This window comes from Aedes aegypti, chromosome 1, assembly GCF_002204515.2.
Source record: "Aedes aegypti strain LVP_AGWG chromosome 1, AaegL5.0 Primary Assembly, whole genome shotgun sequence".
NCBI classification, from domain to species: Eukaryota; Metazoa; Arthropoda; class Insecta; order Diptera; family Culicidae; genus Aedes; species Aedes aegypti.
In genome coordinates this window covers 124,698,391-124,723,682 of record NC_035107.1, presented here as the reverse complement: position 1 = coordinate 124,723,682, position 25,292 = coordinate 124,698,391, and positions in this window count along the sequence as shown.

The window sequence follows — 25,292 nt, the reverse complement described above, 5'->3', positions numbered from 1 at the left end:
TTTTAAGTATTTAAAATTGTAACAAAATGGTTTACATGACATAGTTTATTGTGAATAGTTTTTCAAAGACTTAAAGATTTATACTTATGAGCTTTCTTTCACAGTAGCCGTTTGAAAAGAACATATCGATAAAGTCACTTATTAATTCAATAATACATTGCCAGTTATTCAATAATACATTGCCATTCATTCTGTCCAAAAACCACTTGGCATTTTTATCAAATTTTCAAAACCATTCCCTCCTTCCTCTCGTCATGTGCCCATAAGCGTTAAGCAAATTTTTGCAGAATATCGAAAATTCGTTATTTACATATTATTATAATTCCATATATTATTATTTTGTGAACCAATCATGTTACAGTCCAGCCCGTCTTGTGGTAAAATAATTTAACAGTGTAGCAGAACCAGTGGCTGCACGAACGCTAATCTCACGTCTCAAATTTGCTCTTCTCTAAACAATAAATGCAAATTCTCTCGATTTAAAAATTACTCCCTTGCTCACCGTTGCTCCGAATTCATCTCCCTTTAATCGTTGCTGGAAAATAACAAAAACACATGCATTCTTGAGGCTAGAATCACAACAAACCAATGCATGCCGGTTTCTCTCACTCCTCACCACTGAACTCTCTCGCGTTCCTCTCTTTTATCATCGAAGTTCGCTCAATTTTCCCACGCTTCTGCTCCGTTCGCGTTTTCTCTCGGTTTTTAAACACCCGACGGCGAAACGACACCATCGCTCACACACGCAATCTTCTCCAAGTGCCAGAGTCCTTCTTCTTCGTGCATGTCCATGTTCCCATGCTGGCCACACACAGTCAAGTCATCCCTTGCGTGTGCATCGCTTCGTCAGTCACGGTACGCTAGTCTAGCCATTCGGACGTGTGTGGCGTACGATTTTCTCTCTCGCTGGAGTATTGAGTGCTAACGGCGGTGGTCATTGGGCGCGGATTCTGAGTAGGTGCTTAGGTTCTCATACAAAACAGGTTCCCCGTAATCGATTTGGGGCCGTTTTCCCATGTGTGTAGTGTTGATTGATATTTAGACCAACGACTGTGCGACAACTGTGACCAATTGCAAGGGAAAGGTGAAGGTAGATTAATGGCAAACTGCTGAAATCCTTTTACAAAAGATATTGCAGAGATTAACGGCGGCTGAGTGAAGGGAAGATTTGACCGGTGCGATAATGATGCTCTTTCGTGCGGCGATGCTTGTGGTCAAGAGAAGATCGATGTGAAATAGTAAAGGGGAAAAACAAGCGCCTCTGGAAGAAGAAAGCGAAGTTGCAGGGCAGCAGTGAAACGAGTTAATTGGTAAACTGATTTAATCAGCTGTTGTGTTTTTGGAGAGCGTTGAGTTTAACGGATCAAGTGCAGCAGGTGGAGGGCATGTCGGTTGAAGAAAAGGGATGTGAATGTTGTATATAATTTCAATTAACAAAATTGTTTACAAGATTGTTCAGTGAAGTTCGACAAGGCAGTCAAACAAGTGCGGAACAAATTAAAAAACTACAAAGCATCCGTCAGCCGGTAGTTTTTTGGGAACGCGATAGTCCATAGTCTGAGCATCAAATGGAAAGCTAAACTATTTCAACGTTTTTATGGAATAAACTTATTACCAGTCTAAATTAAACGAGCGTAAACGCTGTTCGAGGAAGGAAAAACTTTGATGCACTTATTTATGCACATAAATTGTTCGACTTGCATGAAGAATCAGTCTATTAGTGAATGCGGCAAGGTATCGCGCTATCTTGAGAAGCTGAATAGAAGAAGGTGAAGTGGCGAAGCCATAGGCGCAGCAAATAGTAAACAAATGTAGAAGAAAAGAAGGCAGACAACTTGAAGCGGTGAATTTAATCAACAACAATAACAAAATAAAAGCACCTCGTTAAAAAGGAGGCGAATAGAAAAAGATACGAAACACGTCGGTGGATCGGAAAAGACCTCTAGATAAAGTGAGGAGAAGTTTCATTGGACATTAATAAAACAATGATATTTAAACATGACCGTAAAATATGCAAATAGAGTTTCATAATAGAAAGAAGGAAGAAAGGAAAACACACGTCACACAACTGTCGCGACCAGCTCACTTTAAAAGAACAACGGCTAGGCGACAGAAGAAACGACAGTAAAAGGAGAAAAAGAGCTATTGATTTTCCATCCCTATCTCCAGTGCTGCAGTGGAGTTCCATACATCTTTTGCCACGAGACGTCGAATTGTCGTTTGATCTTTATCACAAAAGGAAGTCAGAGCCGAAGAATCGTGATTAGTGCGCGCGTGTGGCGGAACGGAGTCGGGGTATCCAGAGTTCGATAAAAATGAGTTATTTCCTACCATAGACGATTATCGGAAAGTGCGATCATTTCTTCTCGGTTGAAGAGTTGAGAAAGTGAATTTGGAGATTCTGTGCGAAGTGAAGTGTGATTAAAGAAGATTGAATATTCTTCCGAATAGTGGGCCCTATCCTGGAGTATCGTTGGTGGTTTTTGTGCGGTAGAAACTGGTGCTTCAACTTCTTCTTGTCATCGGATTGTTTAAAAAATGGATCTCCAGTTTATAAAAAGGTAAGAAAGAGTTTTTGTGAGCGTCGAACAAAATTCTTCTACATTACAAAGTCTATCGAGGAAGCTATTGTTAGCGAGTCTCATGCCATGGCAAAATGTCACATCAATTATTCATCCAATTAGAGAGTTGCTTTGGTTTGGTGGAACTGCTGTACAGTACAAAGGGTAGAATTGGAACGGGTGGGAGTCAACGACAGGAAATGTTTCAACTCAAGTAGAAAGTTGAAGGGATTTTTTATCGTTTCAAAACGATTAAACATGTATGACAAAATAAGTGGTTCAACATGGGTGTCAGTTGGATGATTCTCAAATCATTTAACTAGAATATATTCAATTGTTTTGTGGTTATACTGTAGCAAATTATGATAAACTTTTGACGTTAACTACGTCTTACGGCAATATACTGGGTGTCAATTGAAAATCTAATATGTTACGACCGTCACGAAATTATGTAAGATTTTGAATGGTAATAACTCAGCCATTTTTCGGTAGATTTTCAATATTTTCCCACCAATCGGTCGGAAATTTATACAACATTTTACTCAAATGGAGAAAACTTTTGATTTTTGACGATAGACTGTCGAAAATTGGGAAAATGTCGACCCTTTTCTTACGCAACCAAACACACGATTCTTTTTGGTTGGCAAGTGCACTATAAAAGCAGACCAATTTCTGCTTCTTTGCGCATTCTTCTTTTGACGTTAACTACGTCGTACGGCAATATACTGGGTGTCAATTGAAAATCTAAAATGCTGCGACCGTCAAGATATGTTGTCAGATTTCGAACTATAGGAAGGCTGCAACTATGACAATCGACTAAAATTCAAATGCAAAAAATCACTTGGCGTAGTTAACGTCATGCGGTCGTGTCTTGTACACAACCCCCTCTGATTTTTCAGTTTCTCTAATCGAAAAACCAGCCTGTTGACAGCAGATTTGAGTCTTAAACAATTTCAACTATAATCTCAAAATTGAACTTCAAAAGCACAAGTTTTACAATAAGTTGTTGAACCATCAAATTTCTTATAAGAGGAAAACTAAACAATTTTCAAATTTAGCGACTTTCTATCCAGTGAGCGACATTACATTCAGTCTATTATGCTTTCTGATAATATTCTGCTCAACAAGTAAGCATGAGCCGATCTGCTCGATTATAATGTTAACCCTTATTAAACAACTTTCTTCATTTAATCTTATCTGACTTCCGAATCTGAAATACTTATCTGACTTCATCGATTTATCTTAACTGATCATCTCTTTCGGAGTGCGTCAAGAAAGCCCGAGCAGTCGTCAGTTGTTTTCCCTCACGGGTCGCGCGCCTATTTCCTCCTAGTGCATTTATATAGCCAAGCAAACGAGTGAAGCTGAACGTGGATTGTTGCTGCTTTAGGATGACGGATCAATTAGTGAGCTCGTTTCATGCTACTATTTCTAATATATAAAATATGTATGACTGCACCTTTAATCGTTACAACGATGAGACGTTAATATGATTTTTCAACAAACTTTGAAAAGTTCGTCACTGTGAGTGTCGACATAAACTCTGATTCAGAAATTATTTATGTCTAATTTTTTTTTCAAAACTCCTTTTTCTTTTAATCTTTATTTTTGTAATTAAAAAAAGCTTTATATGGTTCGACACTACAACTGTAGACTTGCGAAAGGTTCACTTTTTTCAACATACTTTGAAAGGTTCGTCACCTCAAGTGTCGGCATAATTTTCTCTACATAGATATTGTTCATATCAAATTAAAATATTATATTAACATATGAGCATGTTTCTATCTCACAAATAATTATTTATCATGGTCTAATCGCTTATCAAAGTGAATCCTGTGACCCAACGATCCTCCCCATTAACAAACATCCCTCCCAGTAACCTTTGTGGAGATACAGAGGCAAACACGGTCTCCAAATAGCAAAGGTTACACACTAACATTCCTTCCCTCAATCCCACCTGACTGCAAGGACGTGGCCGGTGCCGTTATTGACCCTGTATAAATAGAGGCACTGAATTATGCACACTGAAGAAGATTATAGCCAATCCCAGCCGAACTTCTAGTTGATTCTTTGTGCATTTTCACTGACTTCGGTCCATCACGGAATAGCAACCATTGATATGTGTAGTCAGTCTAAGCTAAGCTAAGCTAAGCTTATCTCAATTGATCATCTCTTTCGCTAAAAACTTCACCATTGTCATTATACCAGAATTATTATCTTTTGGTCTTGTTTTGGTACCATTCGATATATTTGTATAACATTAGAGTAGGGTGGGGCAAAAGTTTGACCTTAGGGGTAAAACCAAAGTTTTCAGAAAAACAATTGCAGTTGAAACAAAATAAATACCATACAGTGAACCTTCGACATATTGGCTATAATTTTGAACAAATTTGTGTCAAAATATTTACCTATTTTTAGTAAAAACAATTTTCAAATAGATTGTCCTAACGATCTTTTGCCTCACCGGTGGGGCAAGAGTTCAAATCTAGTGTAGGGCAAAAGTTCGCTGGCTTAAATTCAAAATATTAACACTTTTATGACAGGCATACTTGATACAGGGTTAATTGTAATACAGGTTTGTTCCGTTTTTATCACGTTCCGATTTTTTCACGCTCCGATTTTGCCACGTTCCGATTTCGTCAACAAATTATTCCGTTTTTATCAACACATAAAAATTGATTTTTTTAAAATATTCAAAATGTTTCGAATATAAACTAAACATTTGTTCTGAAGCAATTTGAATGCTGTTGAAAAGCCTCAGAGTTGAATTTTCGACATTTTGTTAATGTTGAGCATCTACGATACATGATAGGTGTCAAGTCATAAACGATTCATTAAGGTTTAACTCCTTCTTATGCAATTATTCAATTTGAGTTTTCAAACTGAGCATGGTCTGTTGGACTAGATTGGCCCATCCTTCAACAATCGAGAGTTGCTCTGGCCACGTCTTAGCATCAACTGGAAATTGTGATTAGTTGAATACGTACTTAAGAGAGTTGCAGAGACCTTTCCTTTTTTTCTTATATAACATGGCATAAAATAATTTTCTATGTGTATTTGATAGACATATATACCCCCCTCCCCCTATGGTATGATTTTTTGTATTAAAATAAAATATAATTCGTATGGCTCTTAAGATATCTCAAATCACCCTGTCTTTCCTCATAACCACTTACATGATTAATGGACGATCCCATATATGTTCAGTTCTTTTTGATAAGGAATGCACTTGGGAATGAACACAAGAATGTTTGTGCAACAACAAGCGAAACGATCGAGTTTATTTTATTTTTAATAAGACTGTCGACCTTGTCATATTTTGGACATTATCTTCAATTTCTCAAACTCGATAGCATGGCACAAATTATAGCAAACAGCAATTGATTAGATCATATTCCAATGGGTAGGGGAAGAAGTCCAGCAAAACTAAGCAATCTGTAGAAGATGTTGTTGCCATTCCAAATTTGCTGAGATCTTTGAGCAGACATGAACCCCTTCCCCATATGGAGACTAAAAGGTTAATTAGGAGTCGTATACCAACAGCCAAACGCTTATTTAGAAAACTTTACTTGGGAGTTTCTTACCAAAAAGTTCTTATTTGGTGATGCTTGTTTCAGAGTTTGTTCACTTTTGTGTTTTTGATGAACTTCTATACTGCCCATAACTGCATAACAGTCACATTCGACATTTTTGACAAATTGGAGGGGAGGGTCATCAAATGATAAATACTTTCGATCAACTTACTGAAATCTGTGAGATTGTTCTAGAAAATTCGAAAAAAATACCAAGTTGTTTTGTCACATTGGCAATTATAACCGCATAACAGTCACATTGAGATTATAAATGAGTCTCGTAGTGTAATAGCAATGAAATTTCTATCAGAATTATTTTCTGACTATTCACCTAGTATGCGATATGAGTTGTACAAAATATCAGCCTCAAATAAGCACTTTTGAGTTCCCGATAATTTTTAGAAAATTTAGTTTCCTCCCATACTGCCATAAAATGCACACTTGGTATTCAATTTACTCAATGCCTACTTTTGTCGAATGTTACAAATATGCAGTTATGGGCAGTATATGAATTTGGTTGGTGGTCTGATGGCTACCGCTTCTGCTTCATAAGCAGAAGGTCATGGGTTCAATCCCAGGCCCTTCCCTTTCCTCGTACTTTGTAGTTGTATATCTCTCATTTGCTTCTTTCTTCCATTCTTAATCTATCATACTCAAACTATTCGTTCATAGCAAACGCTAGAACCAGAGACGGACAAGAAACCGTTTCCCTAACGCTTCCATTCTTCCACGCGCATGCCTTTCCTCACGCCTGATTCATAGGCAGTCTGCTAACCACAAAAGCAAAAACCTCTCTGCCATGTCTTTCCCCCAATCCATACACTCCCTCATGAACTGGCGTAGATGCAGTGGTATATACGGTCTACGTGAGAGCCAGTATAATGCATCATCAATTCCTCCCCCTTCCCCACATTGGTCTGCATTCTGACGTGGCAGCCCGGGTAGAGGAGAATAGCAAAAGAATAACAAAATTTACTATTAAAATAGAATGTTTGAATAGCAAAATTTGTTCTTTGTTTGTTTGAAATAAGAGATAAAATAACAAAAATAATAAAAAAGGTTTGTATGGCATAAAAACTAAATAATAACATATTTTGCCATTGTAAAAACAAAATAATAGCAAAAATATAAGCAACCGTAAATAACAAAATATGTTATTATTAAGATATTGATAACAACATAATAACTAAATAAGCTATTCACAAGTAGATCCAAATAATGGTAATTTTAATTCTTTAACTTTAATATCTTAATTTAGTATGATTGAAAAATGAAATTTTTGCTTTCCTGCTAAAAAACTTTTGCTTTTTGAATCTTCAATGAATATCAAACGAATAGTAAAATGAGCTATTATGGCCAAATATGATGTTGGTTTGTCCTCATGAATTATTTAAATAAAGTTTTCAATCGAAATAATAACATAATTTACTGTGATGGCGATGTTTGTTATTCTTTAGATATTTTATGTATTTTAGTATTTTTGAACAAATAACAAGTTTTACCATGATAGTATATTTTGTTATTGATTAGTTATTACATGACTTTCAAGTATAACATACCAATGACAAATTTTGCTACGATTGTATGTTTTGCTATTGATGAGATATTTATGTCATATATTAATAACAATAATGGTTGAATAAGATATGATTGCAAAATTTGTTCTTATTCTACAATTATTTTGTTATTCACCGCTACCCGGGAGGCACCATTGTCGCTAAAAATAGAAGACCACCAGCACTTAGGATAACGGTCGTATTTGGACCCCTTAAGGAAGTGATTTTAATTTTTTGTCCCAACTAATTAATTGCACAGCATAACTAAGTCAAAGAACATGCCAAAATGCAGAGAAAAACTTCCTCTAGGAGCTAAAAATGTTCATACGGTCATGTAGAATCCAAAAAACGTCGAAAATAATTGAATTGTGAAGCTCTGTTTTTATTATTTTGAACACACCAATACATTTTGGACCCTCAAAGTATATATTTTGGACCCCCGGCAATTTTTATCGTTTGGCGACAAAGTCCACGACACTGATTTATGATATGCTTGCCCATAGTCTAATCAATCGATTGACAATGGAAAACCGAAGAAATTCTACGCTTTTAGTTCAGAAATTTGAAAAAAAGTTTTTGTTTACATTTGAAAAATTTCTGACGTCTCCAATTTTGGTGTGTAACGTGTTGTAACGGTTGCATGGATGAATCGATTAAATTAAATTAATTTGAAATAAAATAAACACATTTTCTTTGTACAAACGGTTGATGCAACTGCGGTATAATCCTACCTTTCCAAATAACATGCGAATTGAGTTGGTCTTTCGATTTAAACTGCGAAATTTGAAGGAAAATGGCCCAGGAGGTCCAAAATATATAGGGGTCCAAAATACATTGGTTACCCTATACACTGAGGATGCCTGTTTTTTTTCTCTCTGCTCGGATGCGCCACTGCGACCAGTATTTAGATCTATTGTGACATTACCCGTATCCTTAGTGTATAGTGCATGTCGCATTACTCCATTTCCATTGATAGGTAATGAAGCATCGATTTCTGTACAGTTCTTGTTTTGATTTCTCAGATATTGATACAAATCGACTATGATGAAAAGGTCCCGCTATTTACACCCTCCATAGAAATTTACATCTCAGCGAAGGCGCGCCCCTTAGCAAACATAATCGATATCGATTAAATTTCTGAGAAACCAAATCGGTACTACTGATATTTGACCATGCAACGGAACTCTAGTCCCATCCTTGTTTCGCTTTTTGTTTAGTCCCAGAAAAATACTAAAAAAAAGGGGCTTTATGCTAGCAGCAAAACCGAATCAAGCTGGAAAATTTGTTTAGTAATCAGAATTCACGTGAGTTCTTGAATTACCAGTACTTAGAGTCCTTGTTGAGTTAATATTCATGATTGTTATCCTGGTTTCAAGTGTAGTCTCGGGACTGACCAACTCCGAGTCTTTAACCATCTGCTAGGTAACATAGATTAATTTTCAGAAACTGTTGCCAGTAACAAGGATCTTGTACCGCGAATCCTTGAATTACCAGAACATATTACCCTAGTCCGACAAACAAGAAGAGACTAGGGTTCAAATGGTAGATCTTACCCTGTAACGCACCACGAAAAGGTGATCTACCCGCGTCACGGGTGCAAGAAGATGCCTGTTAGTCCCAAGCAGTCATTCGGTTGTGTAAGTGCAGCTGATCTGGCGATACTGGAGTAGCAATCACGGGCGGCCAATCAAGCTCAAGCAAGCTCAAGCTCAACTTCTATATTAATAAAAGTGGAATGGTGCATGTACGTCACGAAATGCCTTAAGTACGGCTGACTTACATGATTATTGCACTGTCAAGTGTTCTGATGTGTTTGATTGAAGGAATCGATTTGGAAAATTATCTGGAATAACTGGAAAAGCACTTGGAAACTAATCTGTCGTTTTGTATGGAAGATTGCATGACATTTTTCAGCAGCCTACATGATGGCAAAATAAAGCTTGATGGAACCATTAGTACTTAATATTATTTTTACTCAGCAATAAAACTAGAACTTAAGCTTAGTTTATTGCCAGTCTATATGTGATCTAACGTGAAGAAAAAAGGCAATGGTGGTGGTGGTGCTGTTCTAGATTGGCGATTAGTGCATCCTTGTCGAAGTTGGTAGTAATAACTTTAGAAGAAAGATCACCATAATCATTTTACTGTTAAATTTGGCAATTCGAAGCGCAGGAAACCGTAAGTATTCATTTCAATTTTGCAAAACTTTTGCAAAATAATTCCACATTTAATCATTAAGCATATGTGGCCAAAAATGCAAAAAATGTACCTTGACAAAAATGTTCTCAGTTGATAACTGCTGAACTGTTTATAAGAACACTTAGCTGAGAAGGAGGTTTTTTCTAAGTTGGGTTGTAATGTCATAAAGAAGAAGCAGAAGACGCAGAAGGATGAGGATGAACAGTAGAAAAAGAAGTTGTTTATTGTTCAATCTTCCTAAAAAAAAACAATGATCAGCTTGTCCCACTTCCTTGTAGTTATTTTTACAAATATGGCGTACCTTGTGGTGCAAAGGACATTTATGTGATTATCCTTTTAATATTCTATAATACATTTATTAAAATTTAGACCAAGAAAACTAAAACTATTAATGATTAATTACAAAACCGTATTGATTGAAAGGAGTCTGCAATCAACTTTCATTACGAATCTATAAGAAAGAACAATCTAAATGCTCCTCACAGCTCCTAAACATCAATACTGTGCAAATATATAATGAAAATAGGTATTATCCTGACAAAACTGCAATTTTCATTTTAAATTTGTAAAATATTTTGTCTAAGAAAATTATTCCGTTTTTATCACGGTTCCGTTTTTGTCAACTGAAAATCTTTGATCGTGTTGATAAAAACGGAACATACCTGTATACCCAAAAATAGCATTTTTAAGCAAAACTAAGTAAAACTTGGTGACATTTTTTGCACGAATTTCGATAAATTTGAAAATAATATGCGAATGTTAGTCAATTTTTAAAATCTTCCGTGAGTTCATACGTGGGTCGAACTTTTGCCCCGCTGATTCAAACTTTTGCTATGGGCCAAAATTTATGCAAAAATCTTATACACCTCAAAAGCACCCTCATGATAGGCCTTAAAACACCCTTACATGAAACATTGATCAAGATTTTATCTTTAAATGGTTCCATGCATCGGAAGTTTGACCAAAAATTACAATATTCACTTCGGAGAACAACGAACAGCCATAACTTTCAATTGATTTTTATGGTATTTGGAGTGAAAGTCTCTTACTTGAATAGCATTCGAACCACCATGACATTTATGAGTTTTGTTTTGAATAGAGTTAGAAATCCTAAAACGAAACTCTTACCCCACGGTACTGTAATTGAAAATTCCCAGATATTTGAAAATATTGTGCTACCTTTCTCCGAGTGCCAGTTTCTCGAATTACCCTTTTTCCAGAATTCCGTTTCCTCGATTGAACATTTTGCCCGAAAATTGATGCACCTCAGAAATGTACCGGAATAGTCTCCAGTGAAATGGTGGCAATCTAGAAGGAACGACAAGCTATCTAAAGTAGGAAATTTTTGGTCATTCTCAACTTAACAGATATTGCCAGATGTCCGGTTCAGTCACCACTCTGAAATGGTCATGACATTTATAAGTGCCAAACTCTTTTCTTCTTGCTAATATCATCATTACACGTGAAAAAGTCGTCAAAAAATGTTTTTCCTGGTGACCTTTTCCGAATTACTATCGGTGAGCCAATATGATATTTCGCATGGAAGGCTGCTATATATATATTTAAATTTTTCCAAAACTTTGACATTTAACAGCACTGTCCACAAGTCCACTGATGCTGAACCAAAAAATATACATTTGTAAGGTTTCCGTTTGCACGTAACTTCAGCGAGGCATAGGCCATTCCAACTTTCTGCGTAGTAGTGCAATGTTGACATATTTGTTTTTGTCTGCCCTGAGAGCTGTCATAATATTATTATATGCTGTGAGAAACCAAACATAAACAGTTTTTTTTAATTAATTTATTTGGAAGGCCCAAACACCTGAAAGCTTTACGGGGCCGATTAATACTATTTTTTCGAATAGCTGCTGAGCATTCACTTCCTTGATGGACTGACGTTGGCCGAAAACTCAAATGACGTCAAACAAACATTGATACGTTTTCGTTCTAAGGAAATTGACTTGTGTAAGATTGATCGTGCGTTGGTATTCGTGGCAGTTTGTTTGTTGACCTCTATTACGTTCGACAGTATTTCGAGAGAGATTTGTGATGAAGGCTTAACAATATGAACAATAATGAGAAAATAACGACAGAAATTTGCTAATAAAATTCCATGTTTTAATTAGAGAACATATCCTCAATCTCAAATCATTTATGAAATTCACGTTCCATGAATCTGTTTTTGAAACTCCAATGAATATCACACGTATCTCCTTCAGCTTCCTTTGCTATTTCATTTTAAAAAAGCTTACCAAGTTTCGCCTAAATCGTACTCGAGAATGTCAGCATCGCCCACTACTATGAGCATTTCATCGATATCATTTTCAATATCGCCTATTACTTCTGTGCCGTGTTTTTGTTTTGATTTCAATTGAATTAATTCAAACGTTTGCGCCTTGTTTATTTTTTGTTTGCAATGTCGCCGTCTACTACCACTGTGGTTCGATTTTGTTTTCAGATTCAGATTCATACATAAAAAACAGGCGTATTCAATGAAATGTGTTATGTGCCATAAAGTGAATTTCCATTGAATTTCGGTTCATCAACTAGTTAAACTATCAATATGGGAAAAGTTTGTGTATAGTTAATGAACAATTAAAGGAAGACGGGGTAAGAGAGCCCGCCGGAGTGAGACGGACTAGCTTCAGTTTGGCATGAAAATGGCTCTCTCTTCGTACTCTCGGTCTAAGCCGATGCCGCACTTCTTTTGCAATTTGCTCGGACATCAGCAGACAAATTTCGTGTTTCTCTGTTAATATTTATGTGCTGCTCAATGCTCTATCGAGTTACGTGGAAAGAATTGTTAAAAGCTTTTTGGGAACGCTTTCACAACGTTTCGAACAGGTCTTGTCAGTGTGACTATTGTCGGCAGCCTCGTTTTCTTGGGCAGCTTTCCCATAAGTACTGCACGTGAATCTCTTCGGCAACTCTGTGTCAGCCGCATTTTGTGGTGGATTCGTTTGAATTGTTCACATCTTTAGTAAAATTATTTGTTCAGTCCCGAAAATCTCGTCTGTAGGAAGCTGACAGAACAGAAAAACAGCAACAGCAAAACTGCTTTAAAGTGATGCTAATTACGATAATGGATTATTTGATGCTAAGTACTTTCACAAAATTCACTGAGATTTTAGGCGACAAAACCGGGTTGGAAAATTTGCATGCGATGGCGGTTATTTTTATATTCAACAGTCAGAACTCCGATGAGATATTTTCAAGATGGATTGTCTCTGACTAAATTTCTTATTTTGTGTGCATTTTGAGTTACATGTAGCCATCAGGGCATCCGATTGAAGCGAAAGTGGCGAACTAGTCTGCTGAACGGGAAGAAAAACTAAATTCTCGCGAGCATCAGAGTGCTGTTTTTCTCGCATATGTCGTTCTTGCGAGTTAACTAAGTTAAAGTGATTCGTGAACGTGTTCGGATCTGTTCAGAGTCAATTGCGCTATTGGTAGAAAAGCTATTTTTCCTCCGAGATTTCTAGTTTTCAATAGTTTTTTATTACACTTTTTTATTAAATTTAGGAGAGGGATTATTAGAGTATGTTTAAAACTTACTAACTAAACTTTAACACTTCACTTTTTGCAAAAAATAAAATACTAAAATCACTAGTAAACTCTGATGCTAAAACGGTACATAAAGCGTTTGTATTGCAATAATCGATAAACCTTTCATAAGGCAAAATGTATGAAATTCGATAGTCCAGTTCGCTGCGTGTATAATCATTAATTTCGATCACCTCCAAAAATCGACCGTTCTTAACGTCGAGCCAAATTGAATTAGTTTGATTGCCTTTTTATTATCACAATTTTGTACAACATTAGTCGAACGATGTACAGAAAACCGATTGCGATTTCTTAATTAAACGTACAAGGTGTCCACTTTATAAAATGAACAATCCTTACAATAAGAATCTTGAAATTATTCAAAACCATAATAGTTATCTTGATCACTTCTTTAGAAGTAGTCATTTTCTAATTATATCATGTTCAATGAAAACAAAATATATATAATTTAAATAATAAAATAGGCCATTTTCATTAGTTAGTCGCGATTACCCTTCGGTGTATCGGTGAGTATCGTGAATAACTTTTGAAAGTTACCTATTTTATTATTGAAATAATAATATATGGCATTGAACGTATGATAACGTATTTATTTTTACAATAAATTTAAATTTTGAAAATGATCAAAAGTTGTTCAATTTATTTTTAATAAAAATTACTTCATCATGAAGCTTTGTCCCAAACATCTGTTAACTAACAAGATTCTATGATAAAAATTTAAAAAACATAATAAGAATGGAGTTTTTGTGTAAGTTAAAATTTAAGTTTTATTTTTGAATTTTTCATAAACAAAATATAAAATATTTGTCAGTGTCTTTTTTTCTCGTATCTAAATGGTTCACTATAACTTCTTCATAGAAGATTTTTTTATGAAATCAACAGTTTCGGAGATAAATTTTTTACATTTTTAAGAGTAATCAAATGATCAATTTTTCTATGAAAAACGCTTATTTTACCGTACCAAAAACATGTGCAAATTTACTGCAAATCGAAGATGATCGAGTTCTGTGTCTGACCGATTTGACATGGAATTCGTTGTTATAAAATTCATCCTGGAATTCTTTGAAGAATACGTCAAAGTATTTGATAACATATTATTAAGGATATTATAAAATATTACGCCAGGAATTTCACCTTGATTTCCTCTTGATGTTTGTTCGATTCTTCAAGGAATTCCTTTAATAATCAATCATCGGTTATCGTTCCTCAGAGTGGTACCTCGATTTTCTTCAACAAGTCATCAGCAATACCTCCTGGTAGTTTTTTGAATATACCTTTGGAATCTTGACACAAACTTCTCGAAAACCCAAAAAAAGCGCTTCGTGAGTTGTTTCGAGAGTTCTAGCAAAAAACTTTCTAGAAAGTTATAAGAGATTTCTCTTATTATTAATCTTAAATGGCATTTTCGAGGATTTGTGAATATCTTTTTAAACTCTTTCAAGAACACCTCCAATTTTTTTGTTCAGGAAATCCTGGTGGAATGCAACCTCAGACTGATAAAAACAATTTTGGGACATCTCTAAGAGCTCTTGCTGTATAAACTCATTCTGAGATTTTCACAAAAGTTTCTCCAATTTTTCTTCTTTTTTTTTTACAGAATTTATACTTAACTTAAGTCTTTATGATTACTCTCGGTAATTCCACAAAGAACTACTTAGGGGTCGTCCATAAGCCACGTGGACATTTATGGAAGGAGGGGGGGTCTAGTCAATGACCACGGTTCATACATTTTTTTTTGTATGAACTAATGTCCACGATGGGGGAGGGGGTCTACAATTCGGTAAAAAATGACCACGCGCTCAATGGACAGCCCCTTAGATTATCGAAGAATTTCGCCAAGAATAACTCCAGGAAGTTTTTAAGGATTTGATCAGTAATTTTATTATTAGTATGTCCAAACATTGCCTCAAACAAAGATTCCTCAAGAAATAGTTCCATGTATTATGTCCTAAACAGTTTTCGGATACTATCTTAGAAATTTTATTAGAAATGTCATGTTCAAACAAGTTTACAGATTACCTCCAATAATTGAAATTCATTAAGGAATTTTCCTGAATTTTTTTTCAGCATTTATTTTTGGATTACCCTTGGTGTTAGAAAAAGAGATCCAATAGTGATTCCGGCAACAATTTCTCCAGGCAAATTCTAGATGTTCTACCAAGGTTATGTTTTTTTTCATTATTTTAATTAAGATTTCTTGAATTTCCTAGAGTTCTTTTAAGGACATCTGAAAAAGTTCCCCAAATATTCTGGTAGAGAATTCCGAAACATTGAAGAGTTTCTTTGGAAAATATAATCCAGTTTTTTATCGATTTAATTTGTTGAGAAATAAACCTTATAATCTTTCTGCGGATTTTAAACGATTTTTTCAGGTCTTCTGCTAACGCTCAGTTTAGGTTTCCAATTGACATTTGCATATGAATACCTCTCAGAACACCTTAAAGTCATTTTTATAGTTCAAAAGAATTTTTCGAAAATATTGCTTTTAGATATAACGAATTTTCAAAACCTATTATCTAAGGAATATAAGAGTTTCCTAAAAAAACTGTCGTATCTGAAGAATCATTTTCAAAAATATCTGGATGTATTTTAGAAGCATTCTTGAGAAATATTACGTCGAAATAATTGGATGAAATTTTTGAGGAATTCGTTCAAATAGCACTAACATAGATCACAAGAGTTTTTTTGTAGGGAATGTTTGAAGTATTTTTTATAGTTTTTTAGTAGTTCCTTAACGAAATTCATGAAATTGGACGGGTTCCAGAGAAAATATTAAGAGTCTATCGGAATATCTCCAGGATATCTCAACAAAAAAAATTAGATAAGGCTTGAAATAATTCTTTGAAATTCTTTTGAATTGATCCCTGAAAATACAATGAGAGTATCCTTGAAAGCAATTTCTGAACAAATTGAAGAGGAAATATTTGAAGGCTTCTGATGATAAATTATGTGTATTACTTGTGTATTAGTTGAACTCTTAAAAAATACTTAGTTGAATTCAGAGAAGAAGAAAATTTGGAGTGGTTTACGAAACAACAACAAAAGCCAGTAGCAAACTAATGAATTCGTGAATTGTGCCTTTGATTTGGAAAAATTCCCCCAAGAATGCATTATCCGGTTATCCTAAAAACTCCTCCATTGAAATCTTTAGACATTTTCTGGGGAAATTTCTGTCGGATTCTCTGGAGGAATACTTGCGTGATGCCTGGAGATAATCAGGAGTAGTCACGGTACCGCTTTGTTTTGTTTGTATTATTTCTCGTATAAAGAGCTGCTTTCATTGTATGTGTTGCACAAGCAAAATTTAACTATTATTGTTGTTTATGAACGGACGATTTTGAAATCTATACAAAATTGATGTATGAAAATGTCATCGTAACAGACGATATTCATTCCACAGTTTTTATGTTTCTTGCAGATGTTTGCAAGAAAAATCACCGATGAAACTACACAAAATTGTAACGAAAACCCTGTAAAGCTTTGTTTTAGGTTTTTACTGTTATAGGGTAGGTGTACCAATTATGGATGCAATATGTCAACAGGATGGATAAAACTCAAGTTTTAACTGCGTTTCGAAAACGTAAGCATGACTTGTTGGTGTTCATTACTAGTTTGAAGCCTTGCGAAACAGTTGAAATAAACAGTTTTAGTACTAAATTGACTTTAAGCTTCTAAAAATTTGTTTTAATAAGTGTTGTCTTTGTACCAATTATGGCAATAGCGTTCCTAGCATTCGACATAAAAGTGTACCAATTATGGACTATCGAATATTTGCACAAAATGGACTCAAACGCCATCCGGAGCGAATGATAATGCAACACTAATATGTAATAAAATGATTGCTCATAAATTTATCCAAAAGAAAATGAGTTAAATAGATTTTAAATCAATTTATTGCAATGGGTTCATGGGAGCAAATTAATTTTCGAAAAGGAGTCGAAATGTAGTAAAAAAGCAAATTTTGATACAAAACAGCATTAGGGGGACGGACCTGGTGTAGTGGTTAGAACACACGCCTCTCACGCCGAGGACCTGGGATCGAATCCCATCCCCGAGACAGTCACTGACAAAAAAAGTTGCAGTGACGACTTCCTTCGGAAGGGAAGTAAAGCCGTTGGTCCCGAGATGAACTAGCCCAGGGCTAAAAATCTCGTTAATAAAGACAAACAACAAAAACAACAAAACAGCATTAATGAACGCACATTACCTTTCCAGTGCATAATTTTAACGAAAAAAGAGGGAAAATTCAAAAATCGAGTGTCGCTGGAAACTCCTTTCTACAATGAAATTAGCATCTTCCGCTTGCGAACGTTTTCGAACGTGTGATTGAAAAATGTTAGTAATTGTGTACAAAACATGAAGGTAATGCCTTACCGAACCGTCCCGTCGTGGAAGTCACCCGTAAAATAGCTTTACTTTTTTCATTTCACTGATCAAAAAATGTAAACAAACCGCCTTCAGAGTATTGCCATAATTGGGCTCTCATACACTCTTTGTACCTGTTATCGACATAGTGGAAATAACACGATTTCCACCTTAAACCAGTAGATTTGATTGCTCACTAGCTAAATTTATTCATTTGTTCTCACTAGGCAACATACATTTATGGGGTGAAGCTGTTTTTCGGGATGAAGACATACATTTCGTAACGGGTGTTCTTTAGCAAAATGCTAAGAAGGTGACAAATGTGTGAGGCAAAATTATCAAATGTTCATTTTTCGAAGCTTATTGCACGACTGGTCTCATTAAGGTTTAGTTACCATTAAATACAAATAGGGTTATCATTCTTGTGAATATTAGCCGTTATATTCTAGTGAAACAATAAGAAAAATCTGTTTTTGTTCCCACTATAGCCATAATTGGTGCTATAGCCATAATTGGTACTTCTACCCTATTCGGTATAAATCATGCGTTGTACCCTTTATCTGTAAATTATCTCCAGGGGAATATTGTTCGGATAATGGACTTGATAATGCTTGTTCGGAGTTAGCAACGAACTAGACAACGAATGAATTTTGCATAATTTTCGTTCTGTGGCTTCTATCACTCAAACAAGAAACAGTCTTAATTGATATAAACATTCATATATGAGTAGGTATACATACATATATGACTTATAGCAAATGCAATCTAGTAAGTGCAGCACTGAGAAACAAAGTGTAATGAATAATTTATCGTTTACCTCGGTGACTTCCACTGGTCATTTCAATCCAGTCTAAGCAATCTCGAGCCAGTAAAAAAATCATCACACAAGAGCACAAGCCGACCGCTACCTCTGACTGTTCGTGCCAAGCTTCGGACCTCGCGTGCATAATTTAAACAACCACAATCAAAAAACCCACGTGGAACGGCCAACAACGACTCTATACCTTCTTACTTTGTTGTATGCTAAGCTATAACGCTATAACGGCCAGCAGCAGTCTCTGTTTGTTGTTACTTAAGCCGTGAAGCGTTTAATCCTAACTCTGCTGGTGGCGCGGCACGGACATCGAGATCCAGCCGAAAAACCGTGGCGCGACATCATGGGGGCACTTTTGGCCTATTGGACATGGGGATTCGTGTATCCGTCGTTTTTTCTCTGCTTCTTCCATTCCCGGCAGTTTGCAGTGCCTTCTTCGGCTCGATATGTCAGCCAGCAGAGTCCATTCCGGGAGGCGAAAAGCGTGAAAGAGAAAGGTCTCTTTTTTATTGAATTTTAATAAACGATGGAATGCGAATGGCGATCCGCTTTTCTTGGGTTGGCCTCCCGAATGCGCTAAGTTTCGTCATCGCCTGCGCCCCTTGTGCTCGCGGTATGGTGGTCGATCTCTTCTTCTCCCGCAGATATGCCATCCACGCGAAGTTGACCCGACAAGAGAGAGAGAGAGGGGGACGGACGAGGTTGACCCGTTCAACCATCGAATACGGATCGTGTACGATCAAAAGCAGATTTCGGATTGAAAAGATTCGCCTTTCTTCTGCCTCTGGTTCGGTTCATGGGTTCAGCGGAGTCTGCAAGGAGTTTTTTTTTTGTTCCATACGTTTACTGTTGTTGTTTGACCAATTTCGTACCTACTTTGCTGATTCTCGGTCACGGCTCAGAAGAGATAATGCAGTGAAGAACGTGGCTCCAAGATGACAAAGAAGAAAACCTATGAGACGGTCGTTGAACTGGGATGAAGCGCGCGCGAGTAGATCCGAACAGAAGGAATTGATGAACTCTGGTCGATGCAATAATTAGATTACCTCTTCTTGATCATACCGTTAAATTTTAATTAGAATATTTATGTAGGAATGTTCGGACCAAAAAATCAACTGTGTACTAGGGTAATGTGCTAGTATCCATCGCATTACGCTTTGATCAGTGAGAACCAGCAATTTTCCCAGTACTGCAGTGAGTGATGCTGATACAAACAGATGCCATACAATTTTTTGCCAAAACGGCTTTCGCATTGTACAATAAGATTTTGATAAATCTTGATCGTCTTTTTGGAAATATTGCAATGAAATTGCATCTTGCCTCATTCTCAATTCGTCGTACGTTTTTATTTCTGTCGCAATCAGTTTTCAGATTCGTCTCAAAACTTACGCCTCACTGTGGTCAAAACACAACATATAAACGCTATAATAAAATGTTTTACTAGAATATATAGATCTACCATCCCTTCATCCCTTCAGCTTGATGAAATATATTAATCCTTTAAAATTCATTGTTCGCCATCTAAATTTAGCTCAAGCATATAAATACAATTCCTTTTGACCGAATAATCATGACAGCTGCTCACAATGCAACAAGAACAACACATTCAAAGGAACCGTTTTCTACGCCGAGCAGTCGCGCACAAATTGATACGCACAAGCTTTTTTTTTTCTTAGTACGACGGATTGAACTTTGTTTCCATTCTAAATTCTACGCGGCCGTTGAGGAAATTTTATAAAATTTCGTGAATTAATAAACTTTTACAGCGTGTCATTGGAATGAAATCCTTCAGTGAATAAGTGCGAAGGTTTTCCATAGTAAAAATAAGTGCCCATCGAAGTAAGTCATACAGGGTGGTGGGAAGAAACTTGTATCATAAAGTGGTGTGACTGGTGTGGATCGCTAAGCATTTCTCTCAAATCATGTTTGTCCATGCGAATTCGGTAAAATGTGCAAAGTGGATAATTGACCGGAAGTTATTTATTGGAATACAGTTGTTCTATTGACTTTTTGGTGTAAAAGTTTACGTACCATAAAAGCTTTCAAAGAATTACACTTGGAAAATAAATTTATGTTGCAGATAAGTTGGAATATTCGCCATAGTGAAGCATTTTAAGTTTGATACGACGAATAATAGCGCTTACGACGAAATAGAACGAATCCTTATGTAGTTTGCATTTAAAGAGTGAACATTATAAAAATTTCCGAGAATATATTACCCATACAGGGCCGTAGCGGTAAACGCGCAACTATTCAGAAAGAAATCGAAATGAAATTTCTCTCGACTTCCCTGGGCATAGAGTATCTTCGTACCTGCTGCACGATATACTATTACAAAAATGGTCAATTGGGTCCTAAAATTTTTAATGAAATCTTGTTTTTATTTAATAACACGAAAAAGCATGTAACTGTTACTACTTTAGCAATTTTTCCCGCTCAAATAATGGCTATAATATGTTTAAACTTTAATTTAAAAATTTGGTCCATAAATGAACCTTGACACTTTTGATCATGTTTGACGTTCGCTTAGTCGACAAAAACACCACAAGGGTTTTAGTTCGACCACTGGGGTTGTTCCTATCTGACATTTCGTAAGGGACACGGAAAAAAAAATACACCCAAAATTTGAGTTTAAGCCAAAGGATGTGACAAAATCTAAAAAAATGTTTTATGGGCTTAAACCAACGGAAAACATTAGAAAATTGAGTAAACATGTGTTTTTGGTCTAAATTTAAGCGTTTGACACCAAAATTGGGACAGGGCTTTAGGAGCCTATTGGTAAGTAAAGCTCTCAGTTAAAAACTGTGTAAGTACTGATAAGAACCCTAAACTGATGATGTTCCAGTTAGAACGTATGGTTTTTTATTGGATAACTTTCCACATCTCCAGCGGAAAGGTTGCATGAGACGGAGGCATGATGGAAGTAGTGATATTGTTCCCAACGACCCACATAGAACCGTAACGTGGGTAGATCACCTTTTCGTGGTGCGTTACGGAGTAAGATCTACCAATTTGAACCCTAGTCTCATCTTGTTTGTCGGGCTAGGGTAATATGTTCTGGTAATTCAAGGATTCGCGGTACAAAGTCCTTGTTACTGGCAACAGTTTCTGAAAATTAATCTATTTTACCTAGCGTATGGTTAAAGACTCGGAGTTGGTCAGTCCCAAGACTACACTTGAAGCCAGGATAACAATCATGAGTTCAACTCAACAAGTGAATTACTAAACAAATTTTCTAGCTTGATTCGGGTTTGCTGCTAGCATAAAGCCCCTTTTTTCTAGTATTTTTCTGGGACTAAACTAAAAGCGAAACAAAGATGTGACTATAGTTCCGTTGCATGGTCAAATATCAGTAGTACCGATTTGGTTCCTCTGAAATTTAATCAATTATGTTTGCTAAGGGGCGCGCCTTCGCTGAGATGTAAATTTCTATGAAGGGTGTAAATAGCGGGACCTTTTCATCATAGTCGTTTTGTATCAATATCTGAGGAATCAAAACAAGAACTGTACAGAAATCGATGCTTCATTACCTATCAATGGAAATGGAGTAATGCGACATGCACTATACACTAAGGATACGGGTAATGCCACAATACATCTAAACACTGGTCGCAGTGGCGCATCCGAACAGGAAAAAAAAAAACGAGTTAGCGCAACAAGAGACAAAAAATTGAGCCACTTCGTGTCAAAAGAATAGGGATCAATTGTACATGCAAAAGTGTGGGTGTATTTATTAAATGGTTCTACTTACTACTCGTGTCCTTAAGTGCTATGGGTTTAGTACTTATCCTAGAGCAGTGGTTCCCAACCTTTTTAAAGCTACGACCCCCTTTGAAGTTCTACAAAAATTCTGCGGACCCCTGAACATGAATGTTTCTAAAATGAAAATTCGTGAAAGCATCACTAACATTTTTTATACGAATCAATGGATATTATTGACAGACATATATAAATTTTGCGTCTGTTGTTAATCACAGATATTGCAATAGAGTAAATAATAATATCTGGAGTCCACTAACAAAGTCGACCAAACATCTTTCATTAGCCCGATAAGGAATTAAAAAAGATCTTAACGAGGCACATACAAATCATACAGGTAGTTGAGAAGATTTTAACATAAACTACATCCAGCAATTTGTTGAAAATATGTCCAGGAGGACAATTAAATCTTCTTTTAAAGGTTTGACAAGATTTTCTTAATTTTTTTTCCGGATTTTCCCAAGAATTCGCGAAGTTCTCGCTAAAAAAAAATACAAAGACAAGTTAGGTGTTGGTCAAGCATCTGGTGCAATCTGCTTTGAATATTTTATCAATCTTGCTATTGAGATTCTTAGCAGTCGAATGACGGCCGTAACAGGTATTCGTTATAACTTTCTCAAGAACTCTCCAAAAACCTTGTCAGATGTCCGTCAAGAACATTCGCAGAAAAGGATCACTATCACAAAAATCTTATCAAAAATCCTGCTGATAGATTCGAGTTGATTCCATCAATGGCTTGAATAGAAACTGTGCGTTATTTAGAATCTTTTCAATGCCGTGAAACGTTCGTCATGGAACATTCAAGGATATTTTTGGAGAGTCTGGCGAAAAACCTGGTGAAATCTGAAAATAATTAAACCTTAAACATGCTTGGAATTTCCAGTGAGGTAAAACAAGGCTCTTAAGATGATTATACAACCGTGGCTATTCTGCGCGGGGTGTGAGGTGAAACGAGTCGCATAAGGTGACAATTGTGGACTCGCTCTCATTTGATTAGCATTAGTCATCTCAGGTCACTCGCGGTGAGAGCGACTCGTCTGGACTCACACGCCGTGCAGAATAAGCACAAACGAAGCCATACCTCAAATTTTCAAGAGCACAAGACTTCAGAACCAAACAGCACTCCGCGTTGAAAATTTATCCGATTGGTCATCACCAGCAAGCTAGCAATTTGATCGATTTTTAACGCGAACGGTTGTCAGAATCTCGAGACTGGTACACTTCCAAATTCAAGGTTTGGCTTGGTTTTATAATCACCTTAACTCTTAGCGATACAATTACTTATTTTATTAGTAAGGCCGATACAAAATTAAATTTGACTATTCGTCTCCCGAATCCTTCAAAATGTTAGGGCCAAACTTTGCATTTTAAGGGGGCAGTCCAAAAAATATTTATAAAAATTTCGGGGTTTTCAAAACATTTTTTAACAAATCCGACAAGTTGTACTGTTTTATTTTTAAATTTAATTGTTAATTTTTATTCTCCTTTCCTCTCGCTCAAAGGTCGATAGGAACAAAAAGTCATAAAAATATTTGTATCAGCTCAAATTCATCAATCAAGAACAACGGCACTTATTTATAACGGCTTTGCGGACCCCCTGAGAAGTCGTCACGGCCCCCTAGGGGTCCGTGGACCACCGGTTGAGAAACCCTGTCCTAGAGTATGCTGTCAGTGTTGTGTGTGTATCCCACGGCGGCAGCAGATAATCATTTGAAGCAGAAGGAGTCATGCTCGCCGGCATCAAACTGGAATCTCCAGAAACTGGCCAATACGGCAGCCATGGTGGATATCACATCATCAGACCGTCGGGCGATGCACTTTTGGATTGAGAGAAAGGCCTACACAGAACAAAATATGCAAATAAAGGCAGCACTATACTGGACTATCTCAGCAATAATTGGGAATAGATTTACCATTTTCGTCTACCGCTTACCGATCTCAGTAACCATTTTAACTTTATTCCGCCATCCTTACATCCGATGAAATTTCATCACTGGAACGTGACTGGCTGTTGATTAAATAACATGAGGTACCGTAAAACGGGGTAACTTCGATAATGCGGGTAATTATGATAGTGCGTTACCCACCGCATACTACACCAAATATCATAATTTCTGTTAATCGGTTAAGCGAAACGAATGCGAAACTAAAGAATATTAGTATGACACTTCATGTAGGAGCAGTTTTCATTTGAATTGAGAGCATTTGAGGCTTTATATACGAAAATTAAAAATGGATACGATTTTAGCATTTTCGAGACGTTTACAAACAATCTGTTCGACGATCATTATTTGATGTAGTTTTGAATAGTCGGTCACTTATCTTTGACAGCCTAGTTATCATGGAACTTGAATATGGTCTCAAATCTCTTAGCGAAAAGCATTTTCACAAACTGGGACCATTTTTGTAATCTAAGTCATAAATTTCCATATAAACTCAAACGCCTAGAGCTATGCAATGCCCTACAAATGTTACGTAATTCTCTCAATTTTGTTCGATTTATACTCCACTATCAAAGTTACCGTAATCCGGGGTAACATTGATCAATTTTTAGGATATTTCTTAAATATTTAATTTAAAAATGCAAATGTTCTGAGTTTCATATTTTTGAAACAAGTACTGCAACCAATAGCGCGTGACTATACACTGTATTTTGATTTTGAAAGATTCAAGCATGTTTACAAAAATGTTTTATGTGATTTTTTCATTTAGCTGATATGGGGTAACATTGATCATCCATCTAAACAACGTTCGGTAATTTTGAAAATTTCGTTACTTACTTAAATCATGGCCTCTGAAGCGGAATATGATGTCCAAACGCTTACACCTCGAACAGCACAATACGCCTAAAGGTAGGCAATATGCTAAGGAAATTCTACATTCTTAACAGTAATTCGTATAT